Consider the following 26,082-nt stretch of genomic DNA (forward strand, 5'->3'; position numbering starts at 1 on the left):
AGTGGAATGGCCTTGCTCCGCATCCCAAAGGGTCTTCTCTGAAACTCTTCTTTTGCAATTTGCCAGAGATTCCATACAGCACCCTATGAGCCACAGACACCTCTCCTACCATTACATGGCAGGTCAGCTTGCTCCTCAGCCTCAGCCTGTTTGATCTGCCTCTCATTCTCAGTCCCTCTTGAAATCAGTAGCTTTCTGAAACTGAATAAGGGAATTAGAGCACTATTCCCAAGTATAGTACATGCTGTCTCTAACATCCAGAGTGGCCCACCATGTACCCTTTCTTCAGGATAGTAAGTGAAGGGCATCACCTTACCCTTAAACTTAGAGGGCAAACCCTGGGGCCACTAGACTCCACAACTCTTCACTGTTATAACAGATTCAGACTCATCATTGGATTTCATCTCCTATTCTCTAGGAAATGTCTAAACAGAGTCTCCAAGGGAACTTGTCACTTCTAGTCAAAACTAAATTCCTAATAATAAAGTATCATCAGCACAGTGGACAAGTACAGTGTGAAATGCAAGACAGTGATGTGTCCAGCAGACTAATCTGCAACAAAGAGAAAGAGAATAAACATTGCCCTGGGGTAACACAGGAATGTATACGGTTGTATAAAGGTGAGTTGGGTTTGATCATCCCTATAGATGGTGACTGAAGAGAATGCATGTGCTAAGTGGACAGCAGCAGCATCTGAAAGGAGAGCAGCTCTGTGGATTTACTCCAGTGAAGAGACAATATCCAACGCATCAGGTTAAGGTTATAATAATCTATTGGGAACTGCCACACTCCATTTGTTTTTTTTTTTTTGGGAAGGAGGCCCTATGTGTTCTTTAAATCTTTGATAGTGACATTAATCTCTGCAATTCTTCCCAGAATGTGATTTTTTAAAATTATTTACAGTATATACCAGTAATAGATTCCTCCTTGGAACCACCTAATAATATTAGGCTCTTTTGCAACACTACCAGATTCCTAGGTCAGGTTTTTAGTAGTCTTCTCTGTGACTACGAGATATTAGAGTCTGCTTAAAAGGGAAGACAAGAACTACTGACCTCGCACAGTAAGCCAGTTGGATTCTCTGAGCCTAACATTTCCTTTTACAAAAATTTCAATGGCATTTACAGAGCCGGCTCTTTCCACAATCCATAATCATCACTGTCCTCATATAAGCCAACTGCAACAAGCACCGCCCCTCACAATACTTCAGCTCTTACACCCCCTCCCCATGTAACCATTTAACATAGGTTAAAGCCTCAGTGATTTTATTGATATGTTATGACAGGAATTATCACCATTTTACCTACAGCGATCAGTGGTGTCCATATTATTATTAGACCATCAAATTAGTCATTCAGTTCTTATTCTGAGTGACTGTTGCCTATAGTGGATCAATTAGCAACTTCAGTTTCCCATAGAAATCAGAGTCTATTCTTTCCTGTATCTCTTTAGCCAAAATTTACCCCTTTGGAGAATCAAAGGTATTCCATAGAGCCATGGAATTTTCTGGGACAGGAGGCAGAAGGCAGAAGGTATGGCACAGGTAAGGCAAAGCATCGTGAGGTTCGCACACACAGGCGGAGACAACATAGAGTTAAAATACACATCCGTTATGGAAGTTAAAAAAGTTGCTAAGGACACCAGGGGTACAAGAAGGCAAGAGATTCTGAGGAGTGCATGAGATGTTTCTGAGACATATATCACTCTACAGATTTTTAAATCTCAATGAATCATAATTAGGATATATGAGAGAAACATGCATCTAGAAATATTGTAGAGAAAATACAGGGCACTGATACCAAAAGAAAATTTGAAAGGCAGCCAGTGGAAAGAAACTGAGTATTATCAAAGGAACAGCAGTTAAATGAACAGTTTATCTCATGACAACAGAGGATATCAGATGACAATAGAATACCGTGTTCAATGTTTTTAAAGAAAATAGTTGTCCAAGTGTAATTCTTGACAAGTAAAAGATCTTTCAAGAATAGAAACAAAATTTTTAAAAAATTTACATAAGCTGTGAGTTGTAGACATCATGATATCCTAAAAAATGAAAATTCTAAGGGATGCTATTTCAGACAGCAGCAAAGTGTTTTTTACATGGAAGATTTGAGCTATAATAGATTCCTTTACATAGAAAACACAAATGGTAGATGTGTTCATAAATCAAAAGAAATATTGATGGTAAAATAAAATTATATATCATAGATGAATTGAAAAGAAAAAAATATATAGAGCAACAATAGCATATGTCAGAAAATGTTGAATAAATCCAGTCTAATAAAATCCTTGTGTTATTTTGAAGATATTAATTTTAGAACATCTTACATAAGTGTGCATTGTAATCTCTGAGATAACCATTCAAACTGGAAATATTGTGCATTATTCTATTCTAGTAGGAAAAACATTGAAAGTAAATTTTAAAAAATAATTGAAAAGGAAGAGTGAAGAGATTAAATAGAACATGTGAAAGAGATAATAGATATGAACTCAAATATGCCGAAAACAATTATTATAAAATTGTAAAATAACATGCCTGGCATTCTTAGCAAACACATATTGTATATAACTTTTCTTTCAAGCAGAGCTTGGAAGCTATACAATTCCTCTTTGAGAAATTACTTTAAATTCCATTTACAAGTTACATTTAAAAATCATTTGTCTTCTAGTGTTACTTACGTGAAATCACTTTGGTCAACAAACTCATTCACTAGTTTTAGCAACGATTGACTTCTGGGTATTCCCAAGGGAAAAAAAAGACATCTAAAAAGTACATCCTCAAAAGTAAATGTTTGCCAAACTTTTATATACTCAAAGATCTGCTATACTCTAAATTTAGCATGGATATTAAGACAGTAGCAGCACATATTTGGATATGCAGGAACAGGAAGTTAAACACACATTCAGTTCCAAAGACTAGAAAACAATTAGACAACCCACCTTGGAAAAAAGGTAATACTCATAGTGCCTGAAGAAAGAGTAAACTGGTAAAGCTTTCTGGAAATAATTGGGCAATGTATAAAAGACTTTAAAATGTTTATGCCCTTTGCTTAGCAATTCTTATATCAGGATGGTACCCTAAAATAGAACTCAAATTGCAAAGAAATATCTATGAAGAGTAATTGATTGCAACATTCAATAAGCTTTGAAAGTTATCTTAAACATTCAAAAATATCTTAAATTGTATTACATATGTATCACGGAAAATTGACTAATCATTCATATTACTTTTTAAAACATATTTAATGATGTAGATTATACAACATGCTTTAATATAGATGGGATTTGGAATTATGTTCATTTCCTAACTTTTTTTTTATTTTTTTAGTTTGACAAGGACCATATTAATTTTATTAATTAAAAAATTTCAACATCACAATGATTATCTACCACTTTTGCACAGCTTATAATCATGTAGAGGTTTATGGAAAAATATTAATACTGTATGTCCATTAATTAAAACACAGGAAAGCAGAACATTGTCAACCAAATAAAGATGTACAAAAAATAACCTTCATTTAAAAATTAACATTCCTAAATATAGTTACCATATGTGTTGAATTCAGCAAGATATTTCTAAATTCATGTAACCCTAACTTCATTGTTTCAGATATGGCTTTTTACATTATTATAATATCTATAAAGTGATTAATGTCATACAAAATTAATATAAAATTCACAAATCAAGCATTTTATTAGAGCATCTGTTCTATTTTTGTCCGGTCAACAGCATGTCTGTAAAGATTCATTGGAAGCTAAATAAGTAGGGCAGTCAGTGCTGTGAATTATGCAACAGCTGCTTAGTCAGTGCTCCTGAGTCACTGCAGTCCTTCCAGTAAACCAGTTCTCTTTCCCGATCCCAGAGGCAGTACCAAAATTTTTTCCAGACAAGTATCCAGGGAGAAATTGGAGATAAATATGTTAAGTAATGAAAGTTATGCTGCTAGCTTCCCCCTGGGTTGAATGTTAGTCTTTTCCCGCTCAGAGTTGGAATTTGGGGAATAAGCTAACCAGAATCCATGAGCTGGATATTGCTGATAAGCTGTTGAGAACCCAGTTCTCATCTGAAATTCAGAACAACCATGATCAAATCTCCAATTGAGACCATTTTATAAGTTATTTTTAGGAAGTATTAGGTTACCGAATTTTTCTTTCAGGGGACCTAGAACAGACTAAATACTTCTCTCTTTTTTTTTTTTTTTTGGCTGCGTTGGGTCTTCGTTGCTGCGTGCAGGCTTTCTTTAGTTGCTGTGAGCGGGGACTACTCTTCATGGTGGTGGCTTCTCTTTTTGCGGATCATGGGCTCTAGGTGCGTGGGCTTCATTAGTTGCAGCGTAAATCACTTTTTCAAAAAAGAAAATAAAGATTGGGACCCATATTACCTAGCTTCATGACTTACTTATGGTAAGACTGGTAACACTAGACCAATCAAGACAGTGTAGTATTGACAAAAGACTTAAAAAAATAAGGTAATAAACCTGTCAAATGAGCACTTAAACTGATGACCTCAGGAAAAAGAAAAAAAAAAAACCTGTCCTGTCAAAATAGCATTTTACCACTAGTAAACATTTTTTCAAAGTTTCCCTTCTTTCTGGAGCATTGATACTGATATCATCTCAAAGGAGAATAAGAAAGCTTGAGAAATAAGTGATATTTATATTCAAAGTAACTTTGAGTTTCAGAGTTTCTCACATATAAAATGAATAATTTGTTTAATATAACTTAAATAAATCATCCTGTGCTCATATTATTTGCATTTATTTGGCTTAGTATTAAATACTCTATCATCTATCATCTATTTATCTATCATCTGTCTATCAATCATCTATCATCTATCATCTATTGATCGATCGATCTATCAATCATAATCTATCATATATCTATCTGTCATCTATCATCTATCTATCATCTATCATCTGTCATCTATCTATCATCATCTATCATCTCCTTAGTGATATGCATTATCGCATGCAATACTGACAACAACTCTAAGAGGTGAATATTTTTTTGTCTCATTTTATGGTTGCAGAAGCTGGGGTTTATACAAATTATGTCACTTACCTGTTTATTGAGCACTTAATTTCTGCCAGATACTTTTCTAAGTATCTCACACGTCAACTCATTATGGTTACAGCAACCCTAGGAAATACAAACTTACACACAGACACACATACACAGAAACACACACACACACACATTTTACAGGAAAGAGTTACCTGACCAGGTACTGCTTCTTTTTCTTCTCTCTAAGACTAATCAAATATAATACCTTACCCATATTTGTGTTCCAATGTGAGGCAAAAAATAGGTGCTCAATAATTCTTTATTTAAAAAATGACAAATGAGCAGAAGAATGAATGAATAAATGAATATTGCATCCTTCTATTTTGCTTTCTATATAGTATAACAGAATGTATTTTAAAATATTAACTTGGGAAAGTTGATTAGGTATCTCTATTCAAGACATTCCTGTGTTTTACAATCAAAGCTGAGAGAAAGATTCTACAAATTACGATCAACTTAATCACAAAGTTTTTATTAAATGTTAAATGACTGGAGAACATGGTCTAGGCTGGTTTGGCTTAGTTCTACCTAGTTCCCCTTGGCACCATGACTATAAATACAAGTTCAAGGGAAATGTGGGTCCTAACATCTGCACACTGAACTCTACTGTGAGAACTGCATGTAGCCGTAGATGACTATAGCTTAAGATGAGGACTTCCTCTCCTCTTGGTCCTCTACTGCCAGGTGGACCTGTTGTTTTGTTGAGAGGGAGGAGGCAGTGTGTCTGGTCTGGACAAAAGAAGGAGAAAAAAGGATATAGAGAGGACACCGTCATGTGGAGAGAGAGCATAACCATGGGCCCAGCCAATAAAAATCATTGCTGATATTTATTTAGCATCCATTACATGCACGTGTATACTATATGTCACCATTTTATGTTTAAGTTTCCTTTACTGGAGCTCAGAACTGATGTGCAGGTACTGTTTTCTGAAAAATTGAGTTTCAGATCTCTATGCGACACAGAAAAAAAAGAACTCAGGGGATATATTAGTGTGCTAGGGCTGCCCTAACAAAGTACCACATATTGCGTGGCTTAACGGAAATTTATTTCCGCACGAGTTCTGGAGGCTGAAAGCCTGAGATCAAGATATCAGCAGGGTTGATTTATTCTCAGGTCTTCCTCCTTGACTTATATACATGGCCTCCTTCCCCCTGTGTCTTCATATGACTTTCCTTCCGTGTGTGTCTGTATTCTAATTTCTTCTTTTTAGGACACCAGTCATGTTGAATTAAGGCCCACCCCCAAAGATTTTATTTAACCTTAATTACTTCTTTAAAGGCCTTATTTCCAACTACAGTCACATTCTAAACTACCGGGTGTTCAGGATATGGATTTGGGGAGCAGAAGACATGATTCAGCCCATAATAGGAGATCAGGTGGGGCCAGAGGATCTTGTGGCCAGTGATTTGCATTTTATCGCCCATCTTTTTATGTAAACAGGCACCTCAGCGCCAGTGCTATGAAGGGTATAGCGGAGGTAGTTTCACAGCATCTCTTCTGTAAATCCCTCTTGAGTAAACTGTGGAGAAATACGTTCAACTTAGGTGGGAAATTGACAATACAGTATCTTAATTTTTATTCTAATAAAACAGGACATAAAATGCTGACCATACTTAGTGGAATTTTTTAAAAGTTTTTTTTTAAAGTAATTTACATTAAATTTTGATCCAATAAGGGTAAAGTTACCACTTAAAAATATGAAAGCAATTTGAGGGAAATGTATGTAATGAACAGTTTTGTAATAAAAATGTTTGCATCTGTGTAATTTTTTACATTGACATCTGTAATATTGTTTAGAAATATGTAGCAATCCCGCGCTTGAGGCAGACCTTACAGATACAGGGGCTGTGCTTTATTAGGTATCAGAAGAGGCCATCATCATAACTGAGTCTAAACTTTGATCCAATCCTTTTCTAGGATAAAAGTTTAGAAAAATGAATCATAAACAGCTTTACATGGCCTAATCTTTTATATGAATAGCCTTTTTACTTTATTTTTGTTTTAATCTATGCTCTTTATAAAATAATTTTTAGTTAAGAACCTGGTAGCCATAAATCCAAGTGAGAGGAGTTCAGTTTATCTAACTGTTCATCTTCAGTTAAAACACTAGAGGTCACCCTTTCCTTCTGTTAAAACATATTCTGCTTCTGAATTGTGCAGTAGAAATACTAAAATGCATTGCCATGTGAAAATAATATTCTTTTTATTTTTAATGTTTTGGGGCTTGATATCATATTTAACTCATTTTCATTTCAATGATTCCCTAAAGTCACAGCATATTGTGTTAAATAATAGTCAGCTTATTTGTTGCTGAAATGAATTCTAATAAGCCAGAAATATCAGTGTCACAGAGGAAAGCTGTCCTATTCAAAAGCCAGATGTTTCCCTAGTGCCATGATGGTAAACAGAAGTAAGACTGTGTTTGACTGTGCTTATTGTGTCTATTAAGAATAATCCAGCCCAAATGCCTGTGTCTGTAATTTGTCTTGAATATATTTTCCTATTCTCTGTGTTCCCCAATGAATAGCACACTTCTGCTAGATTAGCCCACTGTTTTAAACAGTGTGACTTGCCTAGAGGAAAGGACAGGAATTGAGGATTCAATGAGGATTCAGCTAATAGTAATAACTGCCGATATTATGTAGCACCTGTTTATGTCAAGCACTTACCTAAGCATTTTACTGTACTTACACTATTTCACTGACAACACATTCAGTCTTTCCTGATAGTTATTACTGTTTTATTCTCATTTTACAAATAGGAAGGATACAGTAATATGAGAGTAGTAGATAATCCAATATGAAAGGTACACATTTTGGAAATCTGTGAAGATTTGATTTCATTCAGTATAGAGAAGAAAGATTTAGAATGGTTTTTAGAGGTTCTACTAGTTGATTTCTGCGATGGGGTTGGAATGGGATGTGGTATTATAAAGATGAGGGAAATTAGGTATATTCTGAATACTCGGTAAACTTGAGAATATTCGGTGACTACTAAAGTATGTTGGTATTCCTTTAATTATAATCCATTACAATGAGAAATTTGAAAAAAAGTAGATTTTTTTTTTGGTATCTTGTCTGTGTTAACTAGATTGACAACGTAAGTGCAGACTGTAGTTCAAGCACACTTTAGGTTGAGACAGAGAAGAATCCAAGGGTAAATCAGAGTAGTAAAATGTTGCAAATTTGATGAGCTCCCAGGGTAATTGTGCGAAATTCAAAAAAGAGAGAAACTCTGTAAGTCTTCAAGGAGGCAGAATTGCAAATGGACCTGTGCGCAAGTATTTACAACACATGCACAAATGTAGACACACACACACTTGCACACATATACACACACAACACAGAGTAAACAGCAGACATTTGGAAAGTTTAAAAGAAAGCATTGTTTTTCTTGTTTTCCTATAATAAAAATTTTTGTCATATGTGACCATTTTTAAATAAAATATTTGTATTTTGCTATAAATTGCAAAAAAAAAAAAGAAATCCACTGAGGCAATCACATATTCTTCAACACAAAGAATATCTTAAAACTCAGATTTGAGCTAAACCTAGTAGTAGAGATTTTATTATTTGTGCTTTTTTAACCACCAGGGAACACTGTTAGTACAATTTTTAGAGGAGGAAAACTCAATATAAAAATTTTGTAGTTTCAAATACTTCAAGATATTGTATGTAGAATCTAAAAAAGCCGAACTCATAAAAACTGAGTAGAATTGTGCTTACCAGAGGCTGAGGTATAGAGGAAATAAGGCAAGATGTTGTTTACGGGTACAGACTTGCAATCAGTATATTAATAAGTCCTGTAGATCTAATGCACAACATTGTCATTACAGACAACATTGCTGTATTATAAACTCCAAAGTTGCTAAAAGTCTATATCTTAATTGTTCCCACCACAAATAATAAATGTTAATTTTGTGACATGATAGAGGTGTTAGCTTGAGAGCAATATATTGCATACTCCAATATAGAAATGTATCAAGTTTATATATTTGATGTACAATGTGTTGGTTTGATACATTTATATATTGTTAATTTATATGTTAATTACATGTCAATAGAAAACTAAAATATTTTACTAGAACAACAAAAAAAATAGCTTTTACTCAATTCTATTCTGCAAACAGTGCCAATAGCTTAATTTTCTAAAATAAAATGAATATGGAGGAGGAAAAAAAAAATTTTGTAGTCTGTGATAAATGGATGGCCTGGAGGCTGTTTTCTAAGCATCTGGGTCAATAAGAGATGTGTATGTTAAGTATTTGACAGACAAAATGGCATAATGACTACTTTGAATTATTTCAGCACAAAGAATAAAGGAGGAATAAAATAAGATTGGCAAAATGTGGTGAACTTGGTAATATATCTGAGGAGATTTCCATGGAAAATGTTGAAGGTACAATCTGTCTTTGTTTTTTTTTTTTCTTTCTTGTTGCCTGCAGTAAAATATGAGAGGATAATAATTGAGTGAAGAACTTAAACAACAGAGAAGCCATGGCTTGATAATTTTGAAAATTCTCAATCTCTCCAGATAGCAAAAGAGAGAAAATAGGAGATGTATTGTCAGAATAGCATGCTCTAGAGAAAATGCCAGGGATGTGACTATAAAACCTTTTCCTTTTTCTGTGGTTTTAACCACAGAAAAATGAAAAGTTCAGAGTATTCAGTCTTACAAAGGGCTCTTGCAGAGACTAAGGGTGTGCCTCACAGAGCCTCTTCATCAAAACATAGGACCCTTAGGAGGCCTAAGGTGGTGGGCCCTCAGCCAGGTCAGCAAGAGATAGAGAAGTTATCTCAAAAAATCTGTGGATGTGCATTTTATGTAATGGCGTGACTCCACTTGAAATCTGTGAGAAATCCACAAGGTTCTTGAGAAAATTATTTCAGTAGAAACACTACCAGTTTGAATTGGATGGGACAGAGAGAGTATGAAATGAAAGGAGGCGGTCAGACCCCTAAGTTTCTACTGGCAGGAAACAGGCAGACAAAACTAATCAATTGCAAACACATGCTACCTTTCATATGAAAGGAAAGATTATCCAGAGGGTGGAACCAGAAAGCCCAGAATGCAGTCAAGAGCACAGAAAGTGGGGCTGTATTAAATTATACACAAAACAAAAATCATGAGGAGAAAGAGGGTTTCCTTTTTAAGAAAGCTATTCCCAGGCCTTAAATATAATCCAACATTTGTTTGGCTAGAATTCAAAACTGCTGTGGATCAATAACTCCCTTTTAGTCCCCATTTCCCTTTTTTGAAGGGTTATGTCAAAAACTGATAATCTATTCCTCTACCCCCATTGTATGTTGGGTGTGTAGTAGGCAGATAATTTGTCTCTTTAGTTTGATAAATGCGTGGATATACCCAGGAGCTGCTTGAATAGTTACATGCAGGATAATAGTCGGCCCTTTGACCTTATTTATATGATGAGATTTTAGACTTTGCTGGTACTATATTTTTTGAGCAGATGCTCTAATTACATGACTTCATTGGGACACTTAGGATGAAATAAATGTATTTTGCATGTGGTAGGGACATGACTCATAGCAGACAAAGGGTCAGATTGCAAAAAACAGACTCTAATGTGGCCCTGCTTGATCCCCACCTCATGGTGTTCACATAATTTCCCCCAATGAGTGTTGGAGGGACCCTTGATTTGCTTCTGAATGAAAGAAAATGGGAAAGGTAATTCAGTATCTCTCCCGTGACCACAGCACTTATATGTAAGACTGAGTCTTACTAGCCAACTTCTCTCTTTACCCCTTGCTGGCTTTGAATAAGTTGGTTCCCATATTCTGAGAGAGCTTATAAAATGGCCTTGTGCAAGGAACTGCAGGTGGCCTGTATTAAGTGAGAGAGACCTCCAGGTGAGAGCCAGACAGAAAACTGGGTCCCTCAGTTTCACTCCTGCAAGGAAATGAATTCCATCAAAAACCAGAGTGAGTTTAGAAGTGGATCTATTGAAAGTAAATTCTTATTTACTCTGTGATGAGAACTTAGTCTTGGCAGACACTTCAGCACTGCCTTGCTGAGGACCCAGCTAAGCCATGTAAGAACTCTTGACCCACAGAAACTGAGAGAGAATAATTGTGTGTTGTTTTAAGCTGTTAAAGTTATGGTAATTTGCTGTGCAGCAGTAGAAAATTAATACATTTGTGTTGATTTTTTCACATTCATCTATATAATATCAATCTTTTGTGATGACTTTTTTTTCCCGGGAAGTGGAAATGGTATCATCTAGATACCTTTACAAAACATTCCGATAGCATGGCTTCATGTGATTCGATGAAAAGTCATTTTTGTTTTGTTCATTTTCAGGTTTATCTGGAGGGTTGTGTTTGATTATTTTTGGATTTATTTGGGTAGGAGTGGTTATTTAATTGTGTATTTTAATGAATGACTTCAGGAAAAAATATTGAGTATGGACTACTGACAATACAGAAAGCACAAGTAGGAAAAAAGTCCAAATTGTTATTGACCTTGACGAAAGAGATACTGCTTGATTTAGGCATTGCTTTACCAATTATGAAACACATGAACCAAGCTGAACTTAGCATTTAATTATGCCTCTGCACATAACCAATATGGTATAAGAATTGTTTCCTTTTTTTCCTATTGTTACTCCTCTCATTTGTTGCAAATTCTTTTGCTCTATTTTGTTCCTGAAAGATGGAGTGCATTCCATCTCTCTTAATATTAAGGCTCTCTTAATCTACTAATCATCCTTCCGTTCAAACAAACTGAAGCCAACACTAGATTTCTTGGTTTTAAAATTTTAAAAATTAAATAAATATGTACATTAAATTGGCTCTACATAAGTATTTGTATTTTGCAACTTGTGTCACCTTGCATCTTTTATTATTAAAAAGGAAAATAGTATGTAACACAAAAAAGCAATGAAAGTTAATTACAAAATATAAATAAATTAGAAATTACAAAGCAGTGATAGATATATTAAGCTAGGAAAAACTGGAAAATCTTCTCTTTTTCTTCTCCCAAGTGTGACCAGATCTTTTAAATAATACTATGCTCCAAAAGTCTTATACTGAATATTTTAGTTTCAAATTTCTTTACTCCAATAAGAATCTTTATAACTATCAATTTCCTTTTCATGTAAATTAAGAACATACTCTTGTATTACAGTCCTTTTATTTTGGTCATTGCATGTGCATTAATTGATTTCAGCACATCTCTTACACAGACGTTCAGAAATAGAATGAATCATGATGTAGGTACAAATCCTTAAAAGAATGTTTAATAATGAATAATAATTTTTTAAGAACTGTTTAAGCAGAAACTAAACTCAAATCATAATCATATCCCGTTATAAAAAGATGTGTAGAAAAAGCAAAGTCCGTGAAGAAATTGATAGTGATTATCACAGGATGATGGTACATAGCATAGTTTTATTATTTATTATAATGTTACCTATTTTCCTTAGTTTTCACAATAAATATTTGTAAACATAAATATTTATTTCAAAATAATATAAAATAAAATTCATTTTTTTTTGTATGAGTACACACAGAGCTCATACCTTAGTTTCTAAATTCCGATTATTCAATAAAAGGGGCCAAGGATCCCCAAAGAAATGGCTGATTCTTTGATTTGGGCAGAAAAAATAAAATATGAGCCTTCAGTATCTTGCAGTTCCAGAAAGTAAGGAAGTTCAAAAAGGGGAGTGGGGAGTGGGGTGTGGGCTCATGTCAAAGGGACAAAGAACTTGCCTGAAAAAGCTCCCAGTAATCCAAGCTAGAAGAATTTGAACCACTAAGTAAATAGTGATAGCATTATAATCGAAAGAATACAGTGAAAACTTCTGAGTCTATATTGATGTAAATACTGAATACATTAAAAAATGGAGGGAGAACGAACAAACTTCCTCGCAGAAGACTTCCAAATAATATATGTAGCAGAAATTAGTAAGATAGAGAATCACCATTGGAATATCACAGTAACAGGTGCCACAGGCAAGATCCAGGATGAAGGCTAATGTCAGTCAGTGAAACTTTAAGGGGAAACAGGATATTTGCATAACATAGCATCTCAAGGCATCTCCCCTGAAATATTTCTTAAATGCTCTAGTGGTTTTAACATATGTCCACAAATTACTTCTCCTACTAGCAGTGGGAGCTTAATTCCTGTCCCCTCGAGTGTGGGCTCCATCAGACCCCTCCACTAAACTGCTGAAACTTCCAAGCTCTTTTCTTGTTTCCTGCACTCTAGCTCAGCCCTTTCCTGCAGCTGTTTTCCCTCTGATACCCTAGTGTTCTTTTGCACTTGTTCAATAACCTGGTTAACAGCTCCATTCCTAGTTAACAATTCTTTATATTAAATTCTCTCTTTTACAGTACCTGGTTGCTTTTGTTTACTGACAGGATGGCCCCCTGATTGACATATTAAGCACTGACTCATTTAGGTATTTGGGGAATATATAAGTAATTAAATAGTATTCTACATAAACGGGTATACAGTTTTAAATAGTCTTAGGATATTCACACCCATGAGTAATATTTAAGTGTATAATTACCTAAATATCCTGCCACTACTTAAATATCTCCTCTAGATATATAGAAAATAAGAATTTCCCTCTTTGGAATTTACAAAATCAAGTTAGAGTTGTAGTAAGAAATTATTAGAGTCAGTTACTCTGACAATTTATAGGTCAGCCTTAACAAGAAATAGATGCATTCCAAAATAAAAGTACTCACAGGTTATAATGTTGAAGTTTTTCAAAGGATTACCAACTAATGTATTTCTCCTTAAGTGCCCAGTGTTTATAACTCTTGTAACTTTTTATGATTGATTTTAAACTATATTTTAAAATGAATCAAAATATGTTTGCTGTCATCTGTTAGAATCCTTCAATTAAAAATATTTTATGTGAGGCTGTATATGCTTTCCTGACACATGACTGTTTTTCCTGTTCTAGGTACCATTGTACATACAATATACTTATGTTGCATTAATATTGATTTTTGCTGTTAGAAAATAAAATATAAAGTATTTATGAGTAGAAATACAAAAGTTTATGTGATTTAAAGAACGCTAGAGCCAGAAGAAATTGAAGAAATCATTGTAACTCATACTTCTCAACTTAGAGACAACAACCAGTTCTCCTAGTTTGGAAATTAGTTGACGTCCCTCTTGAGTTGTGACAAAATAAGGATTCGACTCGTAGTTCAAAGCATATTCTTCTCTGCCTCATGCAATTATTTGCTTTTTAATAGAAGAATATTTTCTTTTCTCAGTTATCTTACCTTAGAAATAGGTAATTTTATGTTCATTTTTTCATATTTAAATACATATTTTATTCTTTAAAAATTTTTAAATATTTTCCAAAACTTTTAAAGAGAATTTAAATATCTTTTAAAATCTCAAACTCCTGTAGAACAGAATAATTAACATAGAAATAATTTTGCTTATTTGAACAAAATTATTTTAAAATTTTAATTATCTCTATAACTTTTAACTTCACCTTTCATATCAGATGTTTATTTTGAGATTTTTCAGTCTAAAATGTTAATTATCAATATGTCGTCATATTTATAACACGTGTTTTTATTTCAAACATCATCATTTTCTTTTAGATTTAAAGTATCTTCCCAGATGTCCTAAAATAGGGTGTAATAGTGTTTTATTAAAAAAGAAAAAAAGCAAAAACAAAACCTTGAAAAAGGCTACTCTCTTTTCTCTGCTTCTATTCACAGCTCAGAACATTCTGGGAAGAGGGGCATTGTTAGGTTAGGGTTAGAAGTTGTTTTGATGCTGTGCCTCCCTCTCCTCTCTGCCTCCCAGAAGCAGCTGCCCACACACAGACAGCAGCTACCCTACTGTGGCACATCATAAGATGAGTCACAAAGGTGACTAACGTACATTACTGCCAGCACTCACTGCAGAGGCTAACAAAAAGTGCCAAACTATATAGCCCTTAACCCCAGGTTTAGAGCTAAGGCCACATAAACTCCATGAGTTTGCCTGGATAACTAATTATCCTTCTTCATAGATCCCTCCAAGGAGAGTTAGACCCAGAAGAGTCCACCTAGGTGGTAACAGTGGTGGTTTTCATCTCCTCCTTCTTGTCTCCCTCCCAGTCTCAAGTGGAGGGATTCTACAGTACAGAAGTACAGAAGCAGGTGAAGGTTTTGTGATCATGAGCAGCTCAGGTTTTGGGATCTGGGTGGGATTTAGACCCACCAGATCTGTCCAGCTCAGCAGAATGGACAAATTGACACACAGGGCCAAGGAGCTTCCTTAGCAAAAGAGGGATAGAGGGATAAATATATCAACCCCTTCTAATTAGAATTTGCATCTTTAGAGGGCATCTGTGATGGAATGAGACTGTACTGATGGGCATCAGCTGACAGGTAATACATGGATGCAAGTGGATGCAAGTGGAGTCTGGACTCAGCACTGTGGGAAGGGTCCAGGAAATACCCTGCTCCACACAGCTTGGCAAGGATACATGCTTTGTATTATATTCAGAAGCAAAGTCCTTGCTATAATATAAATAAAGTAATTGGAATATTGAATTTTGTCTAACACTTTTTTTGCCATCTACTAGAGAAGGGATTTTTCTCTTTCATTCCATTCCATTCACAGACTACCAGTCATTGAATTGTATTTATATTCTTGGATAAACCTACCTTGGTAAGAATATAACATCATTTAATACCTTGTTGGACTTTGTTAGTTTTATTCAATATCATTCATATCTATGTTCCTAAGTTAAATTGGTCTATAATTGGTTTTGTGTTATCAGTGCTAGGTATGAGTGGGGATGTGACATACAGAATGAGAAAACAATGCAAACGTTGTCATAAAAAATAATGTTACTTCAATATTTGATAGCTTCTGAATGAGCCAGGAATCAAACTGAGCTAGATACCATGTATTGGCACACAGTACCCATTTTCACTTATTTTTGTAACTTCCCTGACCTGCCAGCCCTTCCTCTCCCTTCTCCCAACCCTGCTAAAAATTCTATTTCCCAGGCTCATTTGTTTCAAATTCACTCCGAGTTCTATCAAGATACCCTTTCAATAGAAAACTGGTAGACACATGGGATGTGATAAAAGGAGTACAAAGCTAAGGAAGTCTCCCAGGGGAAAAATTACACCCAGGTTTCCCCCGCTATCTGAAAGTAGAACGTTTCTATGAAAACTTTCATAAACCAAAATGGTATAAAATCAGCATCATCATTATTCGGCGGGTCTTCTGGTAATACATGTTTATTTAAATCATGATTTGTAAGTGAAAATTTATTACAAGTATATCACACTACGCTGTGCTCATTTTATACCCCAAGTGACAGGATCTGATTAGAAATGCAGCGATGTGGCACATACAGCCAAGTGGGTGATGGATAATCTACCAGGAAAAGTTTGTGATCTAGCCAGAAGAAATAAGCCTAGCTGAATGCTAAAGCTAATAGAATCAAACATACAACCCAGTCCTTCCTGATCGATACTGTGAAGGAGCTGAGAGTGAGAAGCAAAGAATTGAAAAGACATTGAAAAACTAAGACAGTAATTAATGAGTATACAATATATTATTCTGCTGCTACTCACTCTCAGTTACTGTATGCCAGGGATTGAGTTAAACAGTTTACCGTATTATTTCCTATCTCCCTCTCTACAATCCTATAAGAAAGAGAAAGTGTGGAAATGGTGGCTTACAGAAGGCATTTAATATGGCCAAGGTCACAGAGCTATTAAGTGATGGAGTTGGCACTTAAATCTCTGCTTCTCTAATGCTATTACAAATGTCCATTAGCAACACACTGTGATAAACAAGGAGAGTACAAAGAAGAAGGACAGACACATTCTTTGTGTGCTACTTTTGTTTTGCTGGCTTCATTGCCCTTAAATTCATTAGAGAGTGGTGTGCTGGTAAATGTTTAAGGATTGGCCTCTGGGGTTGCAGAGAGCTTCGATTTGTGACCTTCAATGATTTCTGAGATGTAAATACTCCTACCATGGCTGATGTCAAGTCACCAAGCGAAAGTCACTGAAAGCAGAGTTGGGACAAAGTGCATCCCATCAGGTCCCTTAGACCGGTACAGGCTGCTCCAGCATAGGACTGCAGAGGACTTCTTGATTAGGTGTTTCATAGTCTGCAAGTTACACAGAAGTATGAGGCAGACCAAGCTGATTGTCACAAAATATAACTGTATTTTAAAAAGCAAAAAAGCAGATAATTACCCATTTCAGGTAGTAACTTTGGTGAGCCAGTAGGTCTTACTTGATGAAGATAGTGTATCATGCTTTGATTTTTTAGAATGAAGACTCTATCTAACAGTATTTTTTTTGTAAATTTTATTGAAGTATAGTTGATTTACAATGTTATGTTAATTTCTTCGGTACAGCAAAGTGACTCAGTTATATATGTATATATATTATACATATGTATGTGTATATATATTCTTTTTCATATTCTTTTCCATTATGGTTTATCACAGGATATTGACTATAGTTCCCTGGGCTATACAATAGGACCTTGCTTTTTATCAACATTCTTATTCAAAATGGACCTCTATGACTATGTATGCTTTGCTTTTGGTTGACACCCATGGTACATCTAAATGTCCCATTGCAGAGTAGAATCAAGATGGCGGAGTAGCAGGACGTGTGCTCACTCCCTCTTGCAAGAGCACCGGAATTACAACTAAATGCTGAACAATCATTGACAGAAAGACACTGGAACTCACCAAAATAAAACCACCCCACATCCAGAGACAAAGGAGAAGCCACAATGAAATGGTAGGAGGGGTGCAATCGTGTTAAAATCAAATCCCATAAATGCTAGGTGGGTGACTCACGAGCTGGAGAACAGTTATACCACAGAAGTCCACCCACTTAAGAGAGAGTTCTGAGCCCTATGTCAGGCTTCCTAACCTGGGGGTCTGGCAATGAGAGGAGGAATCCCCAGAGAATCAGACTTTGAAAGCCAGCGGGATTTGACTGCAGGACCTCCACAGGACTGGGGGAAATGGAGACTCCGCTCTTGGAGGGCACATAAAAAAGTGTGCTCACCAGGACCCAGGGGGAAGGAGCAGTGACCCCATAGGAGACTGAACCAGACCTACCTGCTGGTGTTGGAGGGTTGCCTGCGGAGGTGGGGGGCAACTGTGGCTCACTGAGGAGACCGGAGCACTGGTGGCAGGGGTTCTGGGAAGGGCTCATTGGCATGAGCCCTCCCAGAGTCTGCCATTAGCCCCACCAAAGAGGCTGTAAGCTCCAGTGCTGGGTTGCCTCAGGCCAAACAATCAGCAAGGTGGGAACACAGCCCCACCCATTGGCAGACAAGCAGATTAAAGTTTCATTGAGCTCCGCCCACCAAATTGGATTAAAATTTTACTGAGCTCCACCCACCCAGCCCAACCCACCATCAGTCCCTCCCATCAGGAAGCACCCATGAGCCTCCCAGATAGCTTCCTCTACAGGAGGGCAGACAGCAGAATCAAGCAGTATCAGCAGTATTTCATCTTGTGGAACTGAAAACCACAGCCACAGAAAAACAGAGAAAATAAAAAGGCAAAAGACTTTGTACCAGATGAAGGGACAGGATAAAACCCTAGAAAAACAGTTAAATGAAGAGGAGATAGGCACCCTTCCAGAAAAAGAATTCAGAATAATGATGGTGCAGATGATCCAGGACTATGAAAAAAGACTGGATGAAAGATCAAAAAGTTGCAAGAAAAATTTACCAAAGACCTAGAAGAATTAAAGAACAAACAAACAGAGATATGAAACACAATAATGGAAATGAAAAATACACTAGAAGGAACCAATAGCAGATTAACTGAAGCAGAAGGGTGAATAAGTGAGCTGGAAGACAAAATGATGATAATCACTGATGAAGAAAAGAATAAAGAAAAAAGAATGAAAAAAACTGAAGACAGCCTAAGAGACCTCTGGGACAACGTTAAACATACGAACATTTGCATTATAGGGGTCCCAGAAGGAGAAGAGTGAGAGAAAGGACCTGAGAAAATATTGGAAGAGATTATAGTTGAAAACTTCCCTAACATGGGAAAGGAAATAGCTACCCAAGTCCAGGAAGCACAGAGAGTCCCAGACACAATAAACCCAAGGAGAAACATGCCAAGACATGTAGTAGTCAAACTGACAAAAATTAAAGACACAAGAAAGTTATTAAAAGCAATAAGGGAAAAATGACCAATAACATACAAGGGAACTCCCATCAGGTTAACAGCTGATTTCTCATCAGAAACTCTGCAAGCCAGAGGGGAGTGGCACGATATATTTCAAGTGATGAAAGGGAAGAACCTATAACCAAGAATACTCTACCCAGCAAGGATCTCATTTATGTTCGATGGAGAAATCAAAAGCTTTACAGACAAGCAACAGCTAAGAGAATTCAGCACCACCAAACCAGCCCTACAACAAATGCTAAAGGAACTTCTCTAAGCGGGAAACATATGAGAAGAAAAGGACCTACAAAAACATAAACAAAACAATTAAGAAAATGGTAATAGGAACATACATGTCAATAATTACCTTGAAAATGCACTAAATGCACCACCCAAAAGACACAGACTGGCTGAATGGATACAAAAACAAGACCCATACATATGGTGTCTCCAAGAGACCCACTTCAGACCTAGGGACACATACAGACTGAAAGTGAGGGGATGGAAAAAGATATTCCATACAAATGGAAATCAAAAGAAAGCTGGAGTAGCAATACTCATATCAGATAAAATAGACTTTAAAATAACAAATGTTACAAGAGACAAGAAAGGACACTACATAAAGATCGAGGGATCAATCCAAGAAGAAGAGATAACAATTATAAATATACTTGCACCCAATATAGGAGCACCTCAATACATAAGGCAAATGCTAACAGCTATGAAAGAGGAAATCGACAGTAACACAATCATAGTGGGGGACTTTAACACCCCACTTACACCAGTGGACAGATCATCCACACAGAAAATTAATAAGGAAACACAAGCTTTAAATGACACAATAAATCAGCTTAATTTAATAGATATCTATAGGACATTACATTCAAAAACAGCACATTACACATTCTTCTCAAGTGCACATGGAACATTCTCTAGGATAGATCACATTTTGGGTCATAAATCAAGCCTTGGTAAATTCAAGAAAATTGAAATCGTATCAAACATCCTTTCTGACCACAATGCTATGAGATTAGAAATCAATTACAGGAAAAAAAGTGTAGAAAACAGAAACACATGGAGGCTAAACAGTAAGCTACTAAATAACCAAGAGGTCACTGAAGAAATCAAAGAGGAAATCCAAAAATACCTAGAGACAAGTGACAATGAAAAAACAATGATCCAAAACCTATGGGATGTAGCAAAGGCAGTTCTAACAGGGACGTTTATAGCAATACAATCCTATCTCAAGAAACAAGAAAAACCCCAAATAAACAATCTAACCTTATACCTAAAGAAACTAGAGAAAGAAGAGCAAATAAAACCCAGCGTTAGTAGATGGAGAGAAGTCATAAAGATCAGAGCAGAAATTAATGGAATAGAAACAGAGAAAACAATGGCAAAAATCAGTAAAAGTAAAAGCTGGATCTTTGAGAAGATAAAATCGATAAACCTCTATCAAGACTCATCAAGAAAAGAGGGAGAGGACTCAAATCAATAATATTAGAAATGAAACAGGAAAAGTTACAACAGACACCACAGAAATAAAAAGCACCATAAGAGACAACTACAGGCAACTATGTGCCAATAAAATGGACAACCTGGATGAAATGGACAGATTCTTAGAAAGGTATAACCTTCCAAGACTGATTCAGGAAGACATAGAAAATATGAACAGACTAATCACAAGTAATGAAATTGCAACTGTGATTAAAAATCTCCCAACAAACAAAAGTCCAGGACCAGATGGATTCACAGGCAAATTTTATCAAACATTTAGAGAAGAGCTAACACCCATCCTTCTCAAACTTTCCCAAAAAATTGCAGAGGAAGGCACACCCCCAAACTCATTTTATGAGGCCACCATCACCCTGATACCAAAACCAGACAAAGATACTGCAAAAAAAGAAAATTACAGACCAATATCACTGATGAATTTAGATGCAAAAATCCTCAACGAAATACTAGCTAACAGAATCCAACAACACATTAAAAGGATCATACACCATGATCAAGTGGGGTTTATCCCTGAAATGCAAGGTTTCTTCAATATACGCAAATCAATCAATGTGATACACCATATTAACAAATTGAAGGATAAAACCACATAATCATTTCAATAGATGCAGAAAAAGCTTTTGACAAAATTCAGCACCCATTTATGATAAAAACTCTCCAGAAGGTGGGCATAGAGGGACCCTACCTCAACATAATAAAGGCCATATATGACAAACCCACAGCAAACATCATTCTCAATGGTGAAAAACTGGAAGCATTGCCTCTAAGATCAGGAACAAGACAAGGATGTGCACTCTCACCACTACTATTCAACATAGATTTGGAAGTCCCTGCCACAGCAATCAGAGAAGAAAAAGAAGTAAAAGGAATCCAAATTGGAAAAAGAAGTAAAACTGTCACTGTTTGCAGATGACATGATACTATACATAGAAAATCCTAAAGATGCCACCAGAAAACTACTTGAGCTAATCAGTGAATCTGGTAAAGTTGCAGGATACAAAATTAACACACAGAAATCTCTTGCATTTCTATACACTAACAATGAAAGATCAGAAAGAGAAATTAAGGAAACAATTCCATTCACCATTGCAACAAAAAGAATAAAATACCTAGGAATAACCCTAACCAAGGAGGTAAAAGACCTGTACTCAGAAAACTATAAGACACTAATGAAAGAAATCAAAGACGACACAAACAGATGGAGGGACATACCATGTTCCTGGATTGGAAGAATCAACACTGTGAAAATGACTATACTAACCAAAGCAATTTACAGATTCAATGCCATGCCGATCAAATTACCAATGGCATTTTTCACAGAACTAGGACAAGAAATTTTACGATTTGTATGGAAACGCAAAAGACCCCGAATAGCCAAAGCAATCCTGAGAAGGAAAGACGGAGTTGGTGGAATCAGGCTTCCTGACTTCAGGCTATACTACAAGGCCACAATGATCAAGACAGTATGGTACTGGCACAAAAACAGAAATATAGATCAGTGGAACAGGATAGAAAGCCCAGAGATAAACTATGGTCAACTAATCTATGACCAAGGAGGCAAGGATATACAGTGGAGAAAAGGCAGCCTCTTCAATAAGTGGTGCTGAGAAAATTGGTCAGCTACATGTAAAAGAATGAAATTAGAACACTTTAACACCATACACAAATATAAATTCCAAATGGATTAAAGACCTAAATGTAAAGCCAGACAGCATAAAACTCCTAGAGGAAAACATAGGAAGAACACTCTTCAACATAAATAACAGCAAGATCTTTTTTGATCCACCCCCGAGAGTAATGGAAATAAAAATAAAAATAACTAAGTGGGACCTAATGAAACTTCAAAGCTTCTGCACAGCAAAGGAAAGTATAAGCAAGATCAAAAGACAACCCTCAGAATGGGAGAAAATATTTGCAAATGAATCAACAGACAAAGGATTAATCTCCAAAATATATAAACAGTTCATGCAGCTCAATATCAAAAAAATAAACAACCCAATCAAAAAATGGGCAGAAGACCTAAATAGGCATTTCTCCAAAGAAGACATACATATGGCCAAGAGGCACATGAAAAGCTGCTCCACATCACTAATTATTAGAGAAATGCAAATCAAAACTACAATGAGGTATCACCTCACACTGGTCAGAATGGGCATCATCAGAAACTCTACAAACAGTAAATGCTGGAGAGGGTGTGGAGAAAAGAGAGCACTCTTGCACTGTTGGTGGGAATGTAAATTGATACAGCTGCTATGGAGAACACTATGGCGGTTCCTTGCAAAACTAAAAATAGAGTTAACATATGACCCAGCAATCCCACTCCTGGGCATATACCCAGAGAACACCATAAGTGAAAAAGACAGATGCACTCCAATGTTCGTTGCAGCACTATTTACAATAGCCAGACATGGAAGCAACCTAAATGTCCTTCAACAGATGAATGGATAAAAAAGATGTGGTACATATATACAATGGAATATTACTCAGCTATAAAAAGCAATGAAACTGGGACATTTGTAGAGACATGTATGGACCTAGAGACAGTCATACAGAGTGAAGTGAGTCAGAAAGATATACAAATACCATATATTAACACATATATGTGGAATATAGAAAAATGGTACAGATCATCCAGTTTGCCAGGCAGAAATAGAGACACAGATGTAGAGAACAAACATATGGACACCAAGTGTGGAAAGCGGGGAGGGCCGGGAGGGAGTGAGTTGGGAGATTGGGATACCAAATTGTACACTCTAAATATATACAGTTAATTGTATGTTAACTGTATCTCAATAAAAGTTCTTAAAAATAAATAAATAAATAAGTGTCCCATTGCATAATTTACATTTTTCCATGTTTGGGACGATAATGAATGTGCAGCTATGAGGAACTGACACAGCACATTGCCAACCTTAATTCAGTCATTCCGAGATCTCTGCTGTTACTCGAGTCATCAGCAGATGATTTCCTTCTTTAGTGGCTCATCTGATTGGGGATGAGGGTTTGTACATTGCATTCAACTGAGAAGAAAGAAGAGCCCTTTAAAGTTAAACTTAGTAATATCCAAGAATTAGAAAAGAATAAAATCAGTTCCCTGGTGGTCCAGTGGTTAGGACTCAGTGCTTTCACTGCTGTGGGCCTGGATTGAATCCCTGCTTGGGGGAACTAATATCCCACAAGCCAAGTGGAGCAGCAAAAAAACCCCCAAAAAACCAAATAATTATATATATATACATATATATACACAAATATATACACACACACATATATACACACAGACACATATATATATATACACACACACACATATATGTGTATGTCTTTCAATAGATTTCTATTATAGTGTTTTTCATTCCTGTGTTTCTTTTTGTCTTCATTTTCTTTTATTTCTGGCATCTATTTGTAGCTAATTCCTTTTCTTTTCTCTGAATAGCTTTTTATTCTTCAGTTCTAACGTTTATATTTTACTGTCTTAATATCCAGTTCCTGTTAGAAGTAAACCCTCATTTTATTTTTCCACTCACTCTGCAGCAATCTCACACAGTTGGCTTTACTCTAAAGCTCCTGGCTAATCACTCAGCCACTCTCCCATACAGCCAGCTATTCACAATCAGTACCAATCTCCCCCTTCCTGCCTCCCCCCTCTCTCCCCCCCCCCAATTTAATTTTACTCAGTGCAGTTCAATTCAAAGCAGCTCAGTTCAATTCAATTCAACTCACTCTACCACATGGTGGTGCCAATTCTAATTCTATTCTCCTCTTTTTCTTCTTATTTCTCTCTCCCCTTCTCTCTTTCTCTCTTTCTTTTGTGGGTGATCAAAGCATACATGAGAAATAGAAAATATATCCAGTGATTTGATCAATCATATATTTGTTCTCTCCTTGGAAGGTGGATGTTTACAATTGTGGGCCATTCTTGACTATTCCCAGTTTTCCGTATGCACCTTATTGAATGCATTGGTATTCTTTTCTGTAGCACTTGTAGTGTTTATTTATTACTTCCGGAAGTGTTCCCTTTCTTTTATCTACTCAGTGAATTTTCCATATTGACTCCCAGTGACAGTTTTTTGTTTTACCAGGAGAAGAGCTTACAGAATAGTAAGATTGCAGTCAAAATTAATTAAACGTTGACTTTTGTTTCTAATTCAATTTTTATTATGCATCATGACAAAAAAATCTGTCATGTATTCCTTAGAATTATACAACACTAAAACTCCTGAATTATTCCTACTGTAGTGCTTGTCATACTTCTTTTCTATGTGTTTGTTTTTCTCCCTGTCCAGAATCATTTTACTGATCAGATCATTTTACTCCTAATGTTCTAACTTGTATTTTTTTATTATTTTTTTTATTTATTTCATTTATTTATTTCTATTTTTTTGGCTGGGTTGGGTTGTCATTGGTGTGTGCAGACTTTTCTCTAGTTGTGGCAAGCAGGGGCTACTTTTCATTCAGGTGCAAGGCTTCTCAGTATGGTGGCTTCTCTTGTTACAGAGCACAGGCATGCAGGCTTCAGTAGTTGTGGCATGTGCGCTCTAGGGCGCATGGGCTTCAGTAGTTGTGGATCGTGGGGTCAGTAATTGTGGCACACGGGCTTAGTTGCTCCATGGCATGTGGGATCTTCCCAGACCAGGGATAGAGCCTGTGTCCCCTGCATTAGCAGGCGGATTTTTAACCACTGCACCACCAGGGAAGTCCTGTATTTTTCATTTTCTGTAAATTGAAAGAATCTGTCCAATATCGTTTCATTGAGTGATTTAGGCCAGCGGTTCCCAATGGCACCAGGGACCAGTTTCATGGAAGACAATTTTTCCACGGACTGAGGAAAGGGGGTGGTTTCAGGATGATTCAAGTGCATTACATTATTGAGCACTTTGGGGTTTTTTTCAGCTCTTTATTGGAATATAATTGCTTTACACAATTGTGACAGTTTCTGCTGTACAACAAAGTGAATCAACTGTATTTATACATATATCCCCCATACCCTCCCTCCCACGACTGCCTCCCACCCTTCTTATCCCTGCCCTCTGAGTCATCACCCGTTATCGAGTTGATCTCCCTGTGTTATGCAGCAGCTTCCACTAGCTATTTTACATTTGATAGTGCATATATGTCAGTGCTACTCTCTCACTTCATCCCAGCTTCCCCTTCACCCCCCTCCCTGTGTCCTCAAGTCTGTTCTGTACATCTGCATCTTTATTCTTGCCCTGTCACTGGGTTCATCAGTACCATTTTTTTAGATTCCATATATGTGCGTTAGCATACAGTATTTGTTTTTCTCTTTCTGGCTTACTTCACTCTGTATGACAGACTCTAGGTCCATCCTCCTCACTACAACTAAATCAAT

Source organism: Hippopotamus amphibius, chromosome 14, assembly GCF_030028045.1.
Source record: "Hippopotamus amphibius kiboko isolate mHipAmp2 chromosome 14, mHipAmp2.hap2, whole genome shotgun sequence".
Classification (NCBI taxonomy): Eukaryota; Metazoa; Chordata; class Mammalia; order Artiodactyla; family Hippopotamidae; genus Hippopotamus; species Hippopotamus amphibius.